Genomic DNA, 19,540 nt, shown 5'->3' on the forward strand with positions numbered 1-19,540 from the left:
GAGGTTAATTTTTTCATTAATCAATGATCATGCAATATGTTGATGCAGAATTATTGTGTATTCATTTAAATTCTTGGCAAAGTATATTTTATTCAATAGTTAAATATACAAAGTAAGTGTCTTTACTGTTTGAAAAGGGGATAATTCCCTTAAGTTGTCCTTTTGGTATAACACCAGTTGCAAAACAACCAGTTGCAACATGAGATTGACCTGCATTTTATTATTATGCTCTTAAAGGATGAGGATTATATGGTTCAATAAAATTCTATCATTATAGGTTTCCTATTTTGTGATTTATCTTGATTCTAGATTGATACAGAAGTGGTTGTTCTCTTATTTTGCTGTAAATAAAAGGCACTCCTATAAAGTGATGGGGCTTTTTTGCTTTGTAGGTATTTATATGGCTCCCATCAGATTTCCCCCTCATTTATTTCTAAAACACTCTATGCAAAATATAGAAACTTTAAAAGCAGCAAAATATGTTTTCGTTGTATAGAAACTGTAGCTGAATAATTTGAAAATACTGCTACATTGTTTTAAGTTTGGAACATTTTAGTGTATATATTGCCAGTAGCATTTAGTTGTAGCAAAATACTTTGAATATAATTATGGGACAATTAATCTTTTGTCTTTAGCAGAAAACAGCACTCCATACAGGGAGATAAGCTGCTTTAGATATAAATTACACATGATTTTATTCTCCAAATTACTATGTTATTGGCATAGAAACATATTTCACTTGTTGCTCATTTGTTAGAGCCAGCGTGAAAGTGCAGTATTGCTAAAGGGATACTGACTCACAGATCCAGACTAACACGGCTACCCCTCTGGTACTTGAGAGTTTAGTATAGTAAGATTGCTCTCCTTGAATAGAAGTGAGATACAACTAATGCTTTTTACCCATTATAATTTTGTCAGAATCCAAGGGTTATTTTATTTTCATGGAAAACTCCATAGTCAGATTAAAACAGTAAGGCATTAAGGGTTCAATCCTGCAAGGTACTGATCAATCCAGCCTAGCATTTAACCTGTAATTACATAAGTAGTCCCAGGTTCAATCCCAACTGCTGACCTGTGATGGAGTTTATTATATATGCTCGTAGTCCCACTGATTTTTAATGCAACTATTCGCTTGTGTAAGTGTTTTGGACCATGGCCAGAGTTTCCTAGCCTCTTGCAGGATCAAGCCCTAATTCACTGAGGTCTGTTCCCATTTCCTTGGACTTACATGGTAATATGACAGAAAATACCTATTGCATACCACAGGAACCAGAATTTGTGGCTAAAATGCTCTTGGGTCATTCATGTGTCTCAGTTTAAAAACAAAAAACAAAAAACCAGAAAATCAATAGTTAGTTTAGGGAGAAGATGAATAAAGGATGCATTTATGGTACAACCAAAGAAGATGTCTACTAACTGTAGTTTATTCCTTTAGAACCAAAATCTGAATTTTTTTTTCCTCAGGCAAAATTCCCAGTGAAGTTGTTTAATCCAGATGAAAATGTGATATACAAAAAGGAGAATCAAAGGTTGCTGTCAGGAAAAGTTTGGTATTTTAAGATCACTTTATTTTTTGTACAGGAATCAATAGGAGTTTTGCTTGAGTAAGGACTGGAGGACATGATTGAAATGAGAGCCTGATGTAGTAGTAATTTGGTGTCATACATGGTGTTTTAAACCTTCTGATGTATTTTGTAAGCTGTGCAGTTATTTTATTCAGTAAGGACTCGATCCTGCCCCACTGAAGACACCAGGCATCTTGCCTTTAACTGTGGTAGGAGCAAGAAACAGACCCTAGGTTGCATACATCTCTGGTCTCCCCTGTTAAGAATTATGGTTAAAAACAAACAAACAAAAAAGGCAACCAAACTAAGAAAAGAGAATAAATAACTGAGCTAACCAGAAAAAATAGTAGGGGGACAAAAGCATGATTAATCACCTAACCAATGTTTACATATTTTAAAATAACTGTTTAATATTTATATTATAGCAGGTCCTAATAAGGATTGGAGTGGTGTTGTGCTAAGTGATGTACAAACACACACAAAAGCCTGGCCTTTGCCCCCAAAGAGTTTATAATCTAAGGCTCTGATCCTGAAATCAGATCTATGTGAGTGGACTTGTGTCTGCACATGAAGCTGAATCTGGGTATTTTATTGGATAGAAAAGAATGGGTAGAAATTCAGTATCCCTATTATTATACAACTCTGATTCTTTGTCAGTCATGGTGTGTCATTAACTGGATAACTGACTCGAAATGATTAATAAAAGTAAAAATCTAAAAACAGAGTCAGAAATCTGCATATTGCTGAAACAATAGTTTCAGAGAGGCAGCTGTATTAGTCTGTTTCATCAAAAACAGCAAGGAGTCTTGTGGCATCTTAACAACTAACAGATCTCTTAGAGGATAAGCTTCCGTGGGCTATGACCCACTTCTTCAGATGTATGGAGTGAAAACTACAGTAGGCAGGCATAAATATACAGCACAGGAAAGGTGGGAGTTGCCTTACCAAGTGGCGGGGTTCAATGATTCAATCAGGGTGGATGTGGTTTGTTTATCAGCAAGAGGAAGACAGAATACATGGCTATCAATGTTCCAAAAGTAATCATTAGCGTGAATGAAGAAATACTAGAAGAAGAAAATCATGTTACCTATCTAGAGAGTGAGAGGTTCAGCGATGACACTGCTGCTTTTGATATTTGTTGCTTACCCTTTAGCATAAACTACTTTCATAAACCTGAAAAGACTGGAAAAGTAGTATAATTGGCACAGACTCAAAAATATGAATTTTTAACAAGAGGATCATGTTTGTCCTCATTTATGGAACAGAGACATGGAAATTACCAAAGAAATTGATAAGAATGTTTATTCATTCTAACATAAATGCTTCTAGATGATCTTCAGAGTCCATCAGAAAAAGAGTTTCTTGCTACACTGGAAATTCTAGAGCAAATCAATCTAAAATATCAAACCTGATATAAAAATATGGCAATGGACATATTTAGGATAAACTTTAAGGATTCCACCAATATGACTTCCGTGGCAAGTGATAACATAGCCACCACCTGGAAAGAGAGAGAGGGTGACCTAGAGAAACATTATGCAGAATAATAGAGACAGAAACCAGATCTATCAACATGACACTCGGAAGCCTAAACAGACCAGGACAAGACCAAAATAAATGGTGGAAACCGATGGACACACTATGCACTGCAGGAGGATAAAGAGGGGAGAGAATGCTAGTGGAGTGCAGAGTAGGTTGGAAGGTTAAATCCTCTTTTACATGGGATCAATGAGTGAGGCTGCTGCAGAGACTTATTGTGTGGTATAGCAGCAACAGCTGATTTCACCAGTTGTGCAGGCTGTTGTGTATCTTTCCTCTTTCTTTATATGGGGCTTAAGTGCTGTGGAGGACCTTCTGCTAGTCTCCCACACCTTGGGTGAAATGCACGCTAATGGTACTGAAAGTAACTGTCATTCTATTGCAGTAATATTCATCTCTACACATGACTAAATTCAATACACAGATGTACATACATAACTCTTATTCTCAGTCAACCTTGGTTGAAGTTGTCCCCAAAGTATTCATTTCCATAAATGAAATCAAGTTATTGTAACTGAATATTGTCACAGGGTCTCCTGCCTTGAATCTAAACCTCTTGCATTTGCCTAAATGCTTACTTTTCATAAAGGCCTTGGTTTAACTTTGGTATACATCTATCAACAGGAGATGACTATCTTGTAAAAAAGTATTAAAGAACTCCAGGCAGCCTTCAATTCTGCATTGAAAGTAGGTTCAACTGACACTGAGAAGCAATCATGAGCAGCGAGCAGTGATTTTGATTTACGGTATTGTCTTTATACAGCAGTAGTGTTGGGAGGAATACGATGGCTTGTTGAAAATAATGTAGTTCTATATAGATAATTCTGTAACATTTCTGTATGGGGGGGGGGGGGGAAGAGTATTTTTTCCTGAGTCCTCTTCTGCTCCTCACTACTCAGTCTTTGAGAAGGAGATTGATATTTTTTCTCTGTATCCATGTTCCCACTGGCAGAAGAGTGTGCTAGAAAGGAGCAGAATTAGGTGTTTGCTGCAGCAGAGGACTAGTCAACATAAATCCCACTTTCCCAGAGCTGGAGCTCTGGGGAGAAAGTATAGCTGCAATAGGATTCCCTGATGTAGCAGAGGGCCTAACATAAGCCCAACAGAATGTAGTTGTAGAAAGTAAAGCAACAAAATAATTTTGTGTGTGTAGAGTATCTTTATAAACCACATGAGACCTTTGCCATGAGTGGCATTTCAGGCTCCTTATGTACATTTCCATCTATATTTTATTAGTATTATCCCTTGTTGGAATCTTACACTTTCAGAAAACTAATGATTGCGTCCATTTTCCCCCAGCTAAAAGAAGTAAAAATTAATGAAAGTATTTTTCTAAATTGTTTTTAGAGTTTTATGGTGAAATTCTGGTCTCACTAACATTAGTGCCAAAGCTCCTATTAACTTCAGAGGGATCAGGATTTCATCCCTAGAGTTTCACATATGCATATTGACCAAATACATTATTTTTTTTATATAACTGTGATGGGGCCTTCAGTGGCCAGGCAGCTTAGCAGCTATATCGTTGGTTTGGGCAGGGGGGGACCTGCCCTTCTCTTCTTCAGGTGCTGGCTCAGAGTCCTGGGCCACTCACACCCCTAGACGGGTGAGATGGATCTTGCTCCTAGCCGTGACAGAGGGCTTAGGGCCTATTGTCTCAGCTGCTCCCCATGTAAGTCCTCTGGTTTGGGGCGTGGCCCTGCTAGTCCAGTTTCCTTACAATTGGGGCTTGGCGGTAGATTCCCCTTGGAAGGGGAAGACTTACTTGCTTCCAGTGACTGTGTTGGCAGGCAGGTCATGTCTGTGCCTTCAGGCAGACACACAGAGACCTCCTGCCTCTTCACCAGTCAGCTCCTGACTGAACCAGGGTCCCTTCTTTTCTCCCCCTTCCAGGCCTGGCATTGGCTGCGGTTATAATGGGGTGGGGCCAGCTGAAACCACAGGTTTTCTTTAATTCCTGCTGTGCCTGGCAGCCATCTCTGTGCTCCTTCACACATCCCCCCGCCCCCATGAACACCTTTGGGGTCTGTGCCTCCCGCAACTATCATCCACCATCCTGTGAAAAGAAGTCCACATTCAGATGGGCTCTCCCAGCCCAGTGCTGGATGCGGAAGGAGAGAGGTACCATCTCATGATTCAGAGATTTGTGTCCTTCATGGCATGGATCCAGTGGAGGGGGTCATGGTCTGTAACTAAGGTGAAGTGCGTGCCCCAGAAGGTGATGATGGAGTGAGTCCATGGCCCATTTTACTGCCAGGGCTTCTTTCTCAATTTACAGAATACTCGCAGGAACAGTTTCCTGCTAATATACAGGTTGGGGTGTTCGTTGCCCCCACTACCTGTGATAGAACTGCTCCTAGGCCCATGTCTGAGGCATCTGTTTGCAACAAAAACTCCTTGGTGAAATCAGGGCTGTAGAAGACCAGCTCCTGAGAGAGCTGGGCCTTCAGAGTTTAAAACGCCGCCTCCACAGGCTGTGGTCCACTGGATCCTTTTACGACTCTCGTTCTTGAGGAGATTGGAAAGGGGGGCTGCAATGGAGGAGAACCCAGAATAAAGTGGCAGTAATATCCAGCTACTTCCAGGAATTGACATACCTGCTTCTTTGATGATGGTGTGGGGCACAGCTGGAGGGCCTGGACTTTGATAACCAAGGGTCGGATTATACCTCTTCTGAGGTAGGTGGTCTCATGCTTCCCAAGGTGACAGACATTTGGTGGGGTTTGCTGTCAGGCTGGCCTCTTTGAGGGACTCCAGGACTATGGTCACGTTTCAGATGGTGCTGCCAGTTGCAACTATAGATCACCACATCATCTAAGTACGTTGTTGTATATCTGTTATGGGGGCAGAGAATTCAGTCCATTAGCTGCTGAAATGTGGCTATGGCCCCATGCAAGCCGATGGGCATAGTCTGGAACTGGAAAAGCCTGAAGGGGGTGGAGAAAGTGGGTTTCCCTCCTCCCCCTGGACTGAGGAGTGAGGAGGATCTGCGAATAGCCCTTTAAGTCTAAAGTTGTGATGTATTCCGGCTTTCCGAGCCAGATGAGCAGTTCATCAAACGCGAGGCATCAGATGGTATCAAAGTTTGATGCCTGCAATGACCTTGCGGAAGTCTATTCAAAACCAAGTGCCTCCCTCAGACTTAGGGACTAGAACCACAGGACTTTTCAGTCGTTGAATGACTCCTGAATCATCCCTAATGCGATCATTGAGCGGAGCTCATCTCTCATGGTCTTTCTAAGCTTCTCGGGAAGGGGCGGGGGGAGGGGGGTTCTCTCACTTTAATGCCTGATTCCATCTGAATATGAGTTATCAGGTGAGTCCACCCTGGTTGGGTTGAGAAAACAGAAGAGAAGGCAGTGCTCAATTCTTGTGCCTGACCTTTCTGCTTGGGGTTAAGATTATCCCCAATCTTGACCACCCCAGAGTTTGCGAGCTTTGTTCAGACTCCAGTGGGTAGGGTACTATTAGTAAGCCTTTCTGAGCTTTCCATGTTTTTAACAAGTTCACATGATAGATCTGTTGTATCCTTACATTTGTCTTTTTGCTTGATTTCTTAGTTCACCTGCCCCACACGCTGGATCACCTTGTATGGTCCTTGCCAGCAGGCCCAATAATAGCAGCACCCAGTCACCGGGCTGAAACTCCTGGAGATGTGCTCACTTATTGTAGGCCGCTTGTTGGGCATGTAGGAGATTCTCCCTGGCAAATGAACCTAGGACCTCAAGTTTCTCCTGCAGGTTTAGCACATACTGTATCATGTTGTCGGCTCGGGATGGTTGCACCTTCCAAATTTCTCAAATGAGGTCTAAAATCCCCCAGGTTTGCCTCCCATGTAAAAGCTCAAATGGTGAGAAACCAGTGGAAGACTGCGGTACTTCTCGGACCACAAACAAGAGAGGTAGGACCCCAATATAACTTTCTTCCGGTAAGGCTGGGACACCAAGAACTGATGTGGAACATCTTTGGTTGGTTGATCTTTCTCTGTGTGGTACAGACGGTCACCTTGAATCTCGAAGCATGGGAACTGTCCCTCTTCGTGGGGTTCAACAATCTCCCCATTCACCACTGCCATTTGCGGCTCGGGGTGTCGTCAGCCTGTTGCTCCTCCACAAAGTTAGAGAGGTGAGTCAGGATCTCTGATTCAGGTAATGGGGTAAGTTCCCCTTTTGGCTGGGAGGGGACCTGGTGGGCCTGAGTTGGCACTGAGGCCTGTGATGCCCCTTTACCAGTGTCAGCAACTTTCCCCAAGCCTGCAAGGGTCACTGCTTCAGGCTGGCTGGTGTCTGGGATCCTCGACAGTTGGACAGGGGCACCACCACGTTCGCTAACAATTCCCCCAACTGGTCCCAGTTCTGGCCTAAGATAAGCGGGTAGGCCAGTGTCAGGGCCAGTCTGACTATCAGCAGCTCTTCGTGTTTCTCTGTTAAAGTCACTTTTGTGTGGAGGTAGGCCCTCACATTCCCATGCACACACTGCAACATGATGGTGCCCTGAGGTGGGCCAGGACTAGGCACCACTGTACTTTGTACCAGGGTCTGGGCACACCATGAATCTATGAATTCAATCACTTCTTTCCCATTTACCCACAGCAAGATGCTCAGCTTTTGCTGGGTCCCTGGGGCATGCTCGTGCCTGCAGAGTCCAGATCTTCCCAAAGCTACATTCCATGTACGGGCAGTCTCTGGACCAGTCCCCAGAATGGCCACACGTGAAACACTGGTCCTGCTCTTGGGTGTCATGTGGGGTTTTCTGCCTTGATACCTGGGTGCTCGGGTCATGATGCGCCTCCCCGAGTTCTGGTGGCTAGGTAGTTCTCCATGAACTGAATGGCTTCCGTCATGGTGTCAGGGTGATGCCACAACACTCACTCTCTTCCCCCAGGGGGGCAGGATCTGGACAAATTGCTCTAGTAGGACCTGTTCAACAACCTGCACCCGTCTTTACTTCTGGTTTGAGCCATCTCCAGCATGAGTCATGCAGCTTCTGGGTGACCAGGTGGGGTTGGGCCCCCCACAGGTACCGCTCCCCATGGAAGCATTGCCAGAACGTTTTCTCTGAAATATTTAGGGTTTCAAGGATCACTGCCTTGACTTGGGCATAGTCCTGGGCAGCAGTGGTGTCTAAAGTGTGGTATATGGTGTGTGCTACTCCGGTTGAGTATGGGGCTAGCACTGCAGCCCATTGATCTTAGGGCCAGGGTCAGCTCTAGGTTTTTGGCTGCCCCAAGCAAAAAATTTTTTGGCTGCCCCCTACCCCAGCCCTGGGCTCTCGCACCCCACCCCAAGTGCTCTCGCCCATCCCTACCCTCTGCCGCCCCAGCCCTGGGCTCTTGCTCCCCCCAACTAGTACTGACTCTGCCCACTCCCCCCTTGTCTCCAGCCAGTCCAGCGCTGGCAGGGTCGGGGTAAGCAGCGGGACTCCCGGGCTGCACCTTAGCCCAGGGTCCCTCCTGCCAGGGCTCCCGCCTCCAGGACTGGCTGGAACCCGGGAGGGCAGAGCCAGAGGACCGCCCTGGCAGGGGGCTGAGGAGCCGGGGCAGAGTAGCCCCAGCGAGCCCTGCAGAGCAGGACACGGGCCCCACATGACAGCATCCTGTCCTCTATGTCCCTGCTGCTGCTTCTGGCTGCCCTGCCACAGTCCCTGGGTGGCTCGGGCTGCTTTGCCCAGCCCTGGCTGCGGCACCGGGGGGCAGCTGCTTTGCGGCACCTGCAGGCAGCTCATTGTGCCCCGTGGGATCGCCCTCAGCCCAAGTGTTCCCCGCTCGGAGCCTGCCTGGCCCCCACAAGGTGCGGCACAAACTGCAGTGTCCCCAGGGCACCCCCGACGCACACTGCACTGCTGCTACCAGGGTTGGCTCTAGGCTTTTGCTGCCTGAAGCGCAAAAAAAAAAAAAAAAGATGGCCGGAATGCAGCCCCTGAAAATGTGCTACCCCAAGCATGTGCTTGGTTTTCTGGTGCCTAGAGCTGTCCCTGCTCAGGGCCATGGGGCTACCATGGCCACCTGTTCAAAAGTCTCTAAGAAAGCCTCAGGATCGTTGTCAGACCCCATTCTGGCAAGCCCAATAGGGGCAGGGTTAGGGAGCTCTGCTGGGGCAGTGGGTTGCAAAATGGAGGCCACCTGTTAGACCAGCTGTTGTTGCTGCTGCTGGGCTGCCAGTTAGCAAATTTGCTACTACTGCTGCATACCCATCTGCTGCAGGAGTTGCTGTTGTTGCTGGGTGTTTTGCTCGGCCATCCATTTCAGCAGCTGTTCCACCTCCATTCAAGGGCTTGGCGTGGGGTGGCTTCTCTCTCTCTCTGCCCCTTTTTTTGTTTGTTTTAACTCCCTGCAGCAGGAAATGGGGTCATGCCCACATTTTCCACAATTTGTGATAAGGCGCTCAGTGGCCGGGCAGCCTAGCGGCTAGATCGTTGGTTAGGGACTGGAGTGGGGGACCTGCCTTCCTTTTTCTCGGGTCCTGGCTCAGTGTCCTGGGCCACTCACACCCCTGGACAGGGGAGATAACTCTTGCTCCCAGCTGTGGTGGGGGTATGGTTCAATAACTGTTGTCTGAGCTGTTCCCTATGTAAGTCCTCTAGTTTGGGGCATGGCCCTGCTAGTTCAGCTTCACCACCATTGGGGCTTGGTGGTAGATTCCCCTTGGTAGGGGAAGACTTACTTGCTTTCAGTGGCTGCGTTGGCAGGTAGGTTGTGTCTGTGCCTTCAGACAGACACACAGAGAGCACCTGCCTCTTTGCCAGTCAGCCCCTGACTGAACCAGGCTCCCTTCTTTTCTCCCCCTTCCAAGCCTGGCATTGGCTGCAGGTATAATGGCGTGTAGAGTGACCAGAGGTCCCGATATTCAGGACTCTGTCTTATATAGGTTCCTATTACCCCTGACCCCCATTATGATTTTTCACACTGGCTATCTGGCCACCCTAATGGGGTGGGGCTAGCTGACCCCACATGTTTTCTTTAACCCTTGCTGTGCCTGGTAGCTGTCTCTGCTCCTTCACAATAACCTATTCATAAAAATAACTGAAGCTACTTTCCATCACAACTAGTCAGTGAAAAAACAATTGAGAAAGAATAGAAAATTCTACTTTTGTGAATTTGCTGCTTTTTACCTGCTGTTTCATAAGGGAAGGGAGACTAAGCACCTCAAGACTGCCATCTTGGATTTCCTCCATAGAAAGAGGCAATCTGAGGCTGAGCTTTTATGTAATTTGTATATACTGCATTGCGGTTTGTGTTACCATGCTTTTAAAGTATGTGTTGCCTCCCTACCTAGGAGCTGACGTGTATGTAGAGGAAAACAACCTTAAAGTGCCACCAGTTAATGGACTTATTTTTTTATCTCAGGTGGCAAAGGTGTGTACTTTGGTCGTGAAGGTGCCAGGTTAAAATACCACTGAAGAGCCATAGTAGGGATTGGTGTGTGGGGGTGTATGTGTGTATATACTCCATAAATAAAATATGAAACTAGAATGGGGCTTTTAGAACTTTTACAGTGACAGCTGTAAGGATTCCTTCCACAACAGGAGGGAATTCAGAGAGCAATTTAACTATTTTTATAACCCATGTTTTTATTCATTTAAATCATTACAAAATCAGATTAATTAGGAGGCCTTTTTAAAAAACTTCACTTTTATGTTTGGTGTGATTTCACTATTGCCAGGATGTGAATTTTTTTTCCCACCCCCCTCCTTTATGAGCCTGAATGTTTCCACATGACTGTCGCTGCTTATTTGTAAGCAGTAGACTGTTGGAGAACAGTTTTATATTCAATTAATGTTATCACTTAAAATTTACTAAATATTAAACTAAAAATATACAAAAGATGCTTGGTCATTCTTCCAGTAGCATGTGTTTAAACTTATCTACTTGACCTGCATGATGGATCTTTACCACTCCTACTCTAAATAGTTAATCTTGCCCAAAGGTATTACATGCTAAAACACAAGGGCAATGTGACCAAAAGTTGAATATTGTCATGAGTGAGATGAATTTCCAATTATTATAATTTATTCTCATATTTAAAATTCATCCATGATTTCTTAGGGCTCAGAGCCTTAAACTGCAGTACAGACAGTGGCTCTCAAACATTTTACAATCAAGTCCAGCTGTTATCAAAACAAATGAGCTCAGGAAGCCCCACCTTCCCATCAGTTCGGGTAAATCAGTATTCATATATCACTGCAATTAGTATAATGCCAGACTACTAAAGCACACTTACAATAGCAATAGCTTTCACCTTGACATGTTCCAGTAATATGGACGAGCTTGTTTCTGTGCACCTAACTCAGACCAGGTGTGGAATCATTTACTCACACTGATAATGTGTAGAGGGACTCACAAGTCCCCACTGCTCCCAGGAGAGCAGGGACTTGAGGGGGAATGTAGTTAGAGACCTGAGGTCTAAGAGGAAATAGGCTTATTGGACATAAGGAGGGGATACATATTCAAGGGATAACCAGGAATCCAGGGAGCACTCCCTGCTTGTCTTCTCCCCATGTTCTGTCTCCCAGTCCTCAGGCTGTTCTCTTTTGTCTTCCAGCCAGCAAGGCCCTGAGGCGTCTGGCTGCTTCCACCCCCTTTCCACAGAAGCGCCACTCTGTCTGGGCACCACTAGGGGGAGTATAGGGAATGGAGGAGAAACAGTTTTTCTGCCTTTAGCACTAGCAATATATTGTTGCCTCCACCCCAGGTAGGGTGGCCAGGTGCCTGGTTTTCGACCGGAAAGTCCGGTGGAAAAGGGGACCTGACGGTATCTGGTCAGATCTACGACCAGACGCTAAAAGTCTGTTTACTGCAGGAAGGGGAGGTGGGGAGGCTCTGGCTCATCACCCGGGCCAGCCCCTACTCAGCCAGGGCCGTCTGCTACCTGCTTTGAGCAGCTGCAGCTCCCAGCCTTGGCTCTGCAGGTGAATCCTTCTGGAGGCAGGCTGGTGGGAAAGAAAGGGAGACCAGCAAGCAATGGGGGAGGGAAGAAGAGAAGTGAATGGGGGACAGAGCCTCAGGGGGAAGGGCCAGGGGATGTTCAGGCACTCCTGATGGAGTGTCTGTTTTTTAAATATTACAGAGTTGGCAACCCTAATTGCAGCTGGACAGGAGTCGTCGTCATAGGGGAATACCTTCTCAGTTCCTTCAGCGCTGAGGGATGCATGAAAGAGTTTTTAGTACCAGCAGGAAAAAGCGCACAGGAAATCTAACAATCTCAGGCTGTAATTTGCGTTTTGTTCTTGTCAAGACTGTACATGAAAAGACAAAGATTTCAGGCCTCATCCAGACATGGGAGAAAAGCAGATGAGAGAGGCCCAAGAGTTTGAGAAAGCCAGGTATAGACAGCTCTTCTAATTTATTTCCCTTAATAGTGTCTATAAAACCTAGTCTCATTTCATTTCTGTTTAAAGAGGCCTAGAAGTAATTGTGCAAACATGTATGCTATTTTCATTATTTTTCTATTCCTCTAAAATTAAGGCTATCAAAGAATTTAGATTGTGAAAAAATAAGAGCTCCTTTTTACCCTGTAGCTCAAATGATTGAGTTTAAACCAGTATTATTTTATTTTAAATTACAGAAATGTTTGTCATGGTGGACATATTTACAGCAGTAGATCTTGTCCCATTTGAAGTGTGACTTGTGCTACTAGGTCACTTAAATGTGCAAAAGTATGTCACACTCTGACTTTTAGTAAACTTCATTTCAAAATAGTTAATTTCATTTTCAGGCTTGGTGTTTGTAAAATTTAAGAATTAAAGTCTGTAGTATTGTTGTAGCTGTGTTGGATCCAGGGTATTAGAGACACAAGGTGGGTGAGGTAATATCTTTTATTGGACCAACTTCTGTTGTTGAGAGAGGCAAGTTTTTGAGCCACACAGAGCTCTTCTTCAGGTCTGGGAAAGGTATTTAAAGTGTCACAACCAAAGACACATAGTCAACACTAGGGCTGTTGATTAATCTCCATTAACTCATGCGATTAATTCAAAAAAATTAATCATGATTAATCGCAGTTTTAATTGCACTGTTAAACAATAGAATACCAATTGATGGGCTACTTCACTTTAAATGGTCTCTCAAAATATGTGTAAACTAGGGCTCTCAAGCAATTAAAAAAATTAATCGAGATTAATAGCACTATTAATCGCACCGTTAAACTATAATAGAATACTATTTAAATATTTGGATGTTTTTCTACATTTTCAAATATATTGATTTCAGTTACAACACAGAATACAAAGTGAACAGTGTTCACTTTATCTTTTTTACAGATAATAAGAATAATATAAAGAAAATAAATAGTATTTTTCAGTTTACCTCATACAACACCATAATGCAATCTCTTTATCAGGAAAGTGCAACTTACAAATATAGACTTTTTTTGTTATGTAATTCCACTCAAAAATAAAACAATGTAAATGCACCCACGTCCTGGCTGGCAGTCAGGCCTCTTGATGACGTCGTTTGACGGTGGCAAGCAGTGCATCTGGAGGTGTCGCTGCCGAAATGCTGCCGAATTTCGGCAACATTTCGGTGGATGCTCGACCACCGCCACGGTCCTTCGTCTGGTGCCCGCCAGACAAAAAGGTTGGGGACCACTGCTATAAGTCCACTCAGTCCTTCTTCATTCATGAAAACAAACAAGTTTGTTTACGTTTATGGGAAATAATGCTGCCCTCTTCTTATTTACAATGTCACCAGAAAGTGCCATTTGCATGGCACTCTTTTAGCTGACATTGCAATGTGTTTATGTTCCAGATATGCTAAACATTCATATCCTCTTCGTGATTCGGCCATGACCCTTCCTCCAAAGTCCAATGACTGTTTCCTTTTGTCTTCTCAGGTTTAGAGAATGTTAGGGTCAGTGGAGAGAGAGAGGGGTGGATTGGGATGTTTGCCCCATCTTTTCAGAAGTCCCCTTCTTGAAAATGTTTCCAGCTGGGAACTAGGAGACAGAGTCCAGGTGGAAGGATGTTTCCTGCTGCTTTTTTCTCGCCTCCCCCACCCCCTGCTGTTTGAGATTTATTTGTTGCCCTTCTTGGTGACTCTGTTTACTGCTTATATGCAAATTAAGGCATATGTATACTCTTTTATTCATGACAGGCCTGTTTGACCAGATTGGTGCTACAATGAGTTTTGAATGTGCACTCTTAACATCATACAGGGAAATCTTAGAAGTTCCACTAAAATGCTGCCATACATATTTTATCAGGACAGTATTGACCAGCAAATTATGAATTTTCAGATGATACCTTACAAGGTATACTTTGTACAAAGATTATTACAATAGTGAAAGAAGTGTGCACCTGGAGCAGAAGATGGGTAAGATTTGTGATGGTCCTTAGTTCATGAGGGAGTTCATTCCATATCTGACTTCTCCCTGAGAAAGCTTTGTCTCTTGCAGAATTATGGTAGAAAGTTCCATTGTTTCTGAAGAATGGGATTCTTGACCACATTCTTCATTCCTGAGCTTTAAATGATCTCTTGGATATGCTGAGTCAAGGCTATTGAGTGCCTTGAAGATGAGTCAAGTTCAAGGCCTCAGTCCATCATATTCATGGGAAGTCTGGGTAGATTATGGAGGACAGATTTGATATGCTCCCATTTAACTGTGGGGCTGAGGAAAACACACTGCAGCATTCTATCCTTAGTTTTGTTTTTCCTGAAGTGGCCACCTCCTAACCTGGCAGTTCTCTCTGCAGGTCTCAAACAGCATCCACTGAAAAATATAGGTCCAATAACTAAACTTACATCTGAGAGCCAAGCAATCAGACAGAGGCAGGTACTTGTTAAAACCACAGGCTGGAGCATGAATGTCCCTTGCAGAAGATGTTGATGCTGCAGAAAATGTTCATAGGAGGATATTTCTCATGAGTCATTTCCTCTGGAGTTAGAAGGATGCTGTCTTAGAGCCCAGTGGGATTTTTGCCTGAGAAGAGGGATGAGGTTGTAAATTGTCTATTTCCTTAAACTTTGATTGTTGCTTATGCTCAGTCCTGTGATCTCCTGTGTATAGGCATAGATCGAATTCAGTGATGCTAACATAACAGTGGGATCTGCTTGGAGATTTTGCTATTGTTCACTCTGCTACTGCTGTTCTCATTTCAAACTCTGTCTGCTCTTTTGATTTAGTCACTGTGGTGTGATCAGTGTCCCACCTGTCTGGACTAAACTCTTTCCCACACAGCCAGTGGCCCTTTTGCTTAATGCCAAACTGACAAAATGGTGGTACTCAATTTATCACTTTTATAGGGTGACCTGTAGAGGTGTGTGTGGCAAACACAAGATGAATATAGAGCTGTGAATATGATCAAATCAGGAAGAAAAAACTTGGACAGGAAGGATAGGTCAGTACTGTAGTAGCAGCCTTTAAAATGCTACAGTGCACAACTACAAAACCCCCATACTGCCAGTAATCTGTTGCAATTGGTGAAGAAGTTGAGTGGTTCACAGGGTCAGTTTTAGGCAATGCCCAGCAGAGGGTGAAGTGGCAGTGATGACCCTCCTACTACTCCTTAGTAGTGGCAGCAGAGCACTTGCAGAACAGCAGCAGAGGGCACCCCCCAATCTGGCCCTGGCCTGCTCTAGTGGTGTGTGCACCACACAACCATCTCTGCATTGGTTACGCTGGGTTCATGTTTTTAAGCTTTTTTTTCTTTGCAAGCTTGAGGTTAATCAACATAATTTTTTTTTTTTCAGTGAAAGCTTAGATTCTGATGTTATCACATGGCTCTGGTAGCTGGTGCTCTAGGAGGATGTCTATTGTACCTTAGGCCTTGTCTACGCTACAAAGTTTTGTCGGCAAAAGTTATGCTGCTTTAATTAAAACTGCTGTTGCATGTCCACACTAGCTCCTTGTGTTGGCAGAGTGCATCCCACAGTAACAGCTCTTGCATCGACAGAGAGAGCAGTACACTGTGGGCAGCTATCCCAATGCGCAACTGGCTGCAGGGTGCTTTGGGAAGGGTTTGCAACACCTTATGGGGCAGGTATAGTGTCACATGATGCAGGTTTCTCAATTCCATCTATCCAGGGGCATCCTAGTAGGTTGTCAACCACTTTTTCAACTGTAGCATGGGTGTGAGGGAGTAGAGAGTGGTGTGTCTGGGATAGGGGAGATAGCAAGCTAGGGGTCCAATCTTGGGGTGGCGGGGGGCACTTTTTTTTTTTTTTTTTTTGGTTTGGCAGTGCTCGGGGTGGGGATGCGTTTCGGCGGCATGGCTCGGGGCGGGGGCACATTTTGGAGGTGTGGCGCTGTTTTTTTTGCTTGGGGCGGCAAAAAAGTTAGAGCCAGCCCTGTCTGCTTGGCACAGCAGTCTCTTCTGAAGCAGTCCACTCTGCCTGCTTATGGTTCTGTGATTCCCTCTGAGTTCTCCCACATCCTCCTCAGCTGCTGGGAGCTGCATCCTGAGCAGCTCTGTGAGTTCTCCCTGCTGAGGAATGTCAAAGCAAGACAGCAGTTCCCTGCCCCCCAATCTTCCCTCCTCCATTTCCTGCAGCAGCAGTCTCTCTGCCCCTGTGTTCCTAGTGCAAGGCAGAACAGGTGCATTCCACATTAATGATTTGCTCTTTGTTACCTAAACTGAGCAATTTGCTCAGATGTCAGATACTTCCCTAGCTTTGAAAGGGGAGGGGTGCATGCCTGCAGGGCAGCCAAGTTCAAAACAGTTAGTAGAGCGGTCAGGTCAGGCATGGTGGGATACTGGCGGAAGCCAGTTCTGTCGACAAAACAAACAGCAGTGTCTACATTAATGTTTTGTCACTTTAACTTTGCCACAAAAAGCTTTGTGCCTCTCATTGAGGTGATTTTATTTTGTCAGCAAAACAGCAGAGTTTTGTCGCCAAAAGTAGCTTTACAAAAGGCAGCTTTTGCTGACGAAACTTTGTAGTGTAGACAAGACCTTAATCCAGCCTTGGTAGGTGACCAGTTTCCAGGCAAGAGAATCCATGTAGGGAGTGTGAAATATAATGTCTATATAACCTGCTTTGCACTCTTCCAAATGTGTTGGGATCCAGTTGGTTTTCAATAGAAAATCATAATTTTGGCAGCACAAAACTGCCCAAAGCAGCAAAAGTAAATAAGTAAAATGAAATAAAAAATATAAATGTACCATTTTCACATCTTTAGAGCACAAAGTCATGAGGGCAGATTAAACAAGCTTATGTCTGTGTGCAAAAGTTGAAGGATGAACATTGTTAAGCATTACTTGCTTTATGTGGATCTTCAAGAGAACTATCAATCATGGAGGTAAAACTATAAAAATACATACCTTGAGTCACCGCAGAGAGCTGAAAATGAGCCCAAAACTCTGGCCTGGGGTTTGTCACCCTAGAAAACAAGAGATGACAGGGTGTACTGTTGTGACTTTTTGTAGACTGATCAAACTAAAGGGATGGATGGCTTGTATTTATCGCTTCATATTTTGTTTACTGTTCTAAATTTCAGTGGAGTATATTTTATTTGCCAAACATTATTTTTTATTGCTCTTTCTCAGGCTAGGTTTTGTTTTTATTAAAACAGATGCCACATTTTTATATTGCAACAACTCTTCCCCATTCTGCTCATACAGTAAAATGAACAGAGAACAGGGTGGGAATCCATTCTCCCTGCTACAAACATTCACAAGTTACGATAAAAGAAATCAGAGCCACGTATCCAGCCTTCTATTCAAGGGTCTGAATGTTTATCTGAATCTGTTAACGTCTTTTAAGGCCTTGCACTCAAGAAACTCTTACTTCTCTCAAACAGTTCCTTGTTTCTCTCCCTCCCTTAGCACCATATGGCCTTATGGGGAAGAAGTTTGTGTATGTGGCCTACTACCTCATCTCTAGTGTGTTTGATTTCAAATGGTGGGCCCACTCCATTTCTAGAGTCTTTTGGTGTCAAGTTTTGTCTTCTCTTCTGAGATTTCCTTTCCTGCCACCAGAAAATTCTAACCCCACTGATCTTCTGTGAGTAGAATAAAGAAACAGCCAAACCCTGGGGCATATATCTTACATGGCTCCTACATGCCCAAGCAGCACCTCCTGTTTACACTATTTGTAGTAGTGTCCCTCTGTTTCCTTTCTGCGGATATAGATTCCAGCAGCAGGGAAACACTCTCTCAGCTCCCTGTTGCTGAGACTTCCCCTGCCAGAGCCTTTCACTACCAAGTGTAACTGCACACCGCAGTGTGGACATAGCCTCCTTTTCACTGTAGTATAATGGTGGGGGTGGTGCTGGTGCCACCCAGACTAGCCAAGTGTTTTTGTTGTTAGCCAAGTGAGCAGCCAGCAGCTCAATGCTGGGTCACTGTGTGGACTCATTTAGGCCTGGTCTACACTGGGGGGGGGATTGATCTAAGTTATACAACTTCAGCTACCTGAAAAACATAGCCGAACTCAATGTATGGAGATCGACTTATCGTGGTGTCTTCACTACAGTGAGTTGACTCCTGCCACTCCCCTGTTGACTCTGCCTGCGCCTCTTGCCAAGCTCGAATACAGGAGTTGACGGGAGACCAATGTGGCCGGTAGTGAGGACATACCCTCAGTTTGTGAATTGGAACCTTTCAAAGTAACTTCTAAGGCTGTGTAACCCCCAGTGGTTCAGGAGAGACATAAGGGCTCTGATTTTCTATTTGCATTATATCAGTTTTACACTGATGCAACTGCTTTAATTTCAAAGCAGTTACTCTGAACATCATGAAACTGGTTTGAGAGTGGAGGATCATGCGCTGTTGACTCAGAATAAGGAGGTATATAGGATATGGGAGCTTACTCTTCCTTGGCACAATCTTCAGTTACTTACTCAAAGAGTTACTTTTGGCTTCTGGTTTGCTGACCATTCTTTGAACTGGCATTCTGAGGACCCTAGCACCTTCACCATAGGTGGGAATTCTAATAGTTGGAAAAATGAATTTTAATTTTTGTGATTAATTAGACTTAGTGTCATATTGTGGGAAGTGTGTTAACAATGGTCAGTCATTTATGAGACAGTGTGCAGGCTGGCTTGTTCTTATTCTGGACTATTTAGAATATTAACAGTAAACTTGCAATGCGTTTTCGAGGTGTTTGTAATGCTTAAGCCATGTACTACAGTACTTCGGAATTCTGTCTTCAAAGCATAAACAACCTTGAAGTAAAAGCACAGGAGTGGGAGCCTGGGTTGTGTTTCTGGCTCTGCCACAGAATTCTTGTGTGAGTTTGGGAAGTCTCTTTATGCCTTAGTTTCCCTAGCAGCAAAAAATGGCATAATATTTACTTACCCCATGTGATGCTTCACATTCATTAATTTTTATAAGGTTCTTTGAGATCTTTGGCTGGAAGGTGCCAGACAAATGCAAACTACTACAGTAACTCCTCTCTTAACAGCCTCCTTTTAAACATTGTTTCAAAGTTACGTCACTTCTCAGTTAGGGAACATGCTTATTTAAAGTTTTGCCGTGCTCCCTTATAACGTCGTTTTGGCTGCCTG

General features: G+C 44.2%; 1 protein-coding gene across 1 annotated transcript in view; it reads left to right on the forward strand.

Annotated features, from left to right (window-relative positions):
• The window catches only part of TMEM200A (transmembrane protein 200A), a 70,070-nt gene that overhangs the window by 1,082 nt on the left and 49,448 nt on the right, over positions 1 to 19,540 (forward strand). The window lies entirely within an intron of this gene.

The sequence above is a fragment of the Chelonoidis abingdonii genome, chromosome 3, assembly GCF_003597395.2.
Source record: "Chelonoidis abingdonii isolate Lonesome George chromosome 3, CheloAbing_2.0, whole genome shotgun sequence".
Lineage (NCBI taxonomy): Eukaryota > Metazoa > Chordata > Testudines > Testudinidae > Chelonoidis > Chelonoidis abingdonii.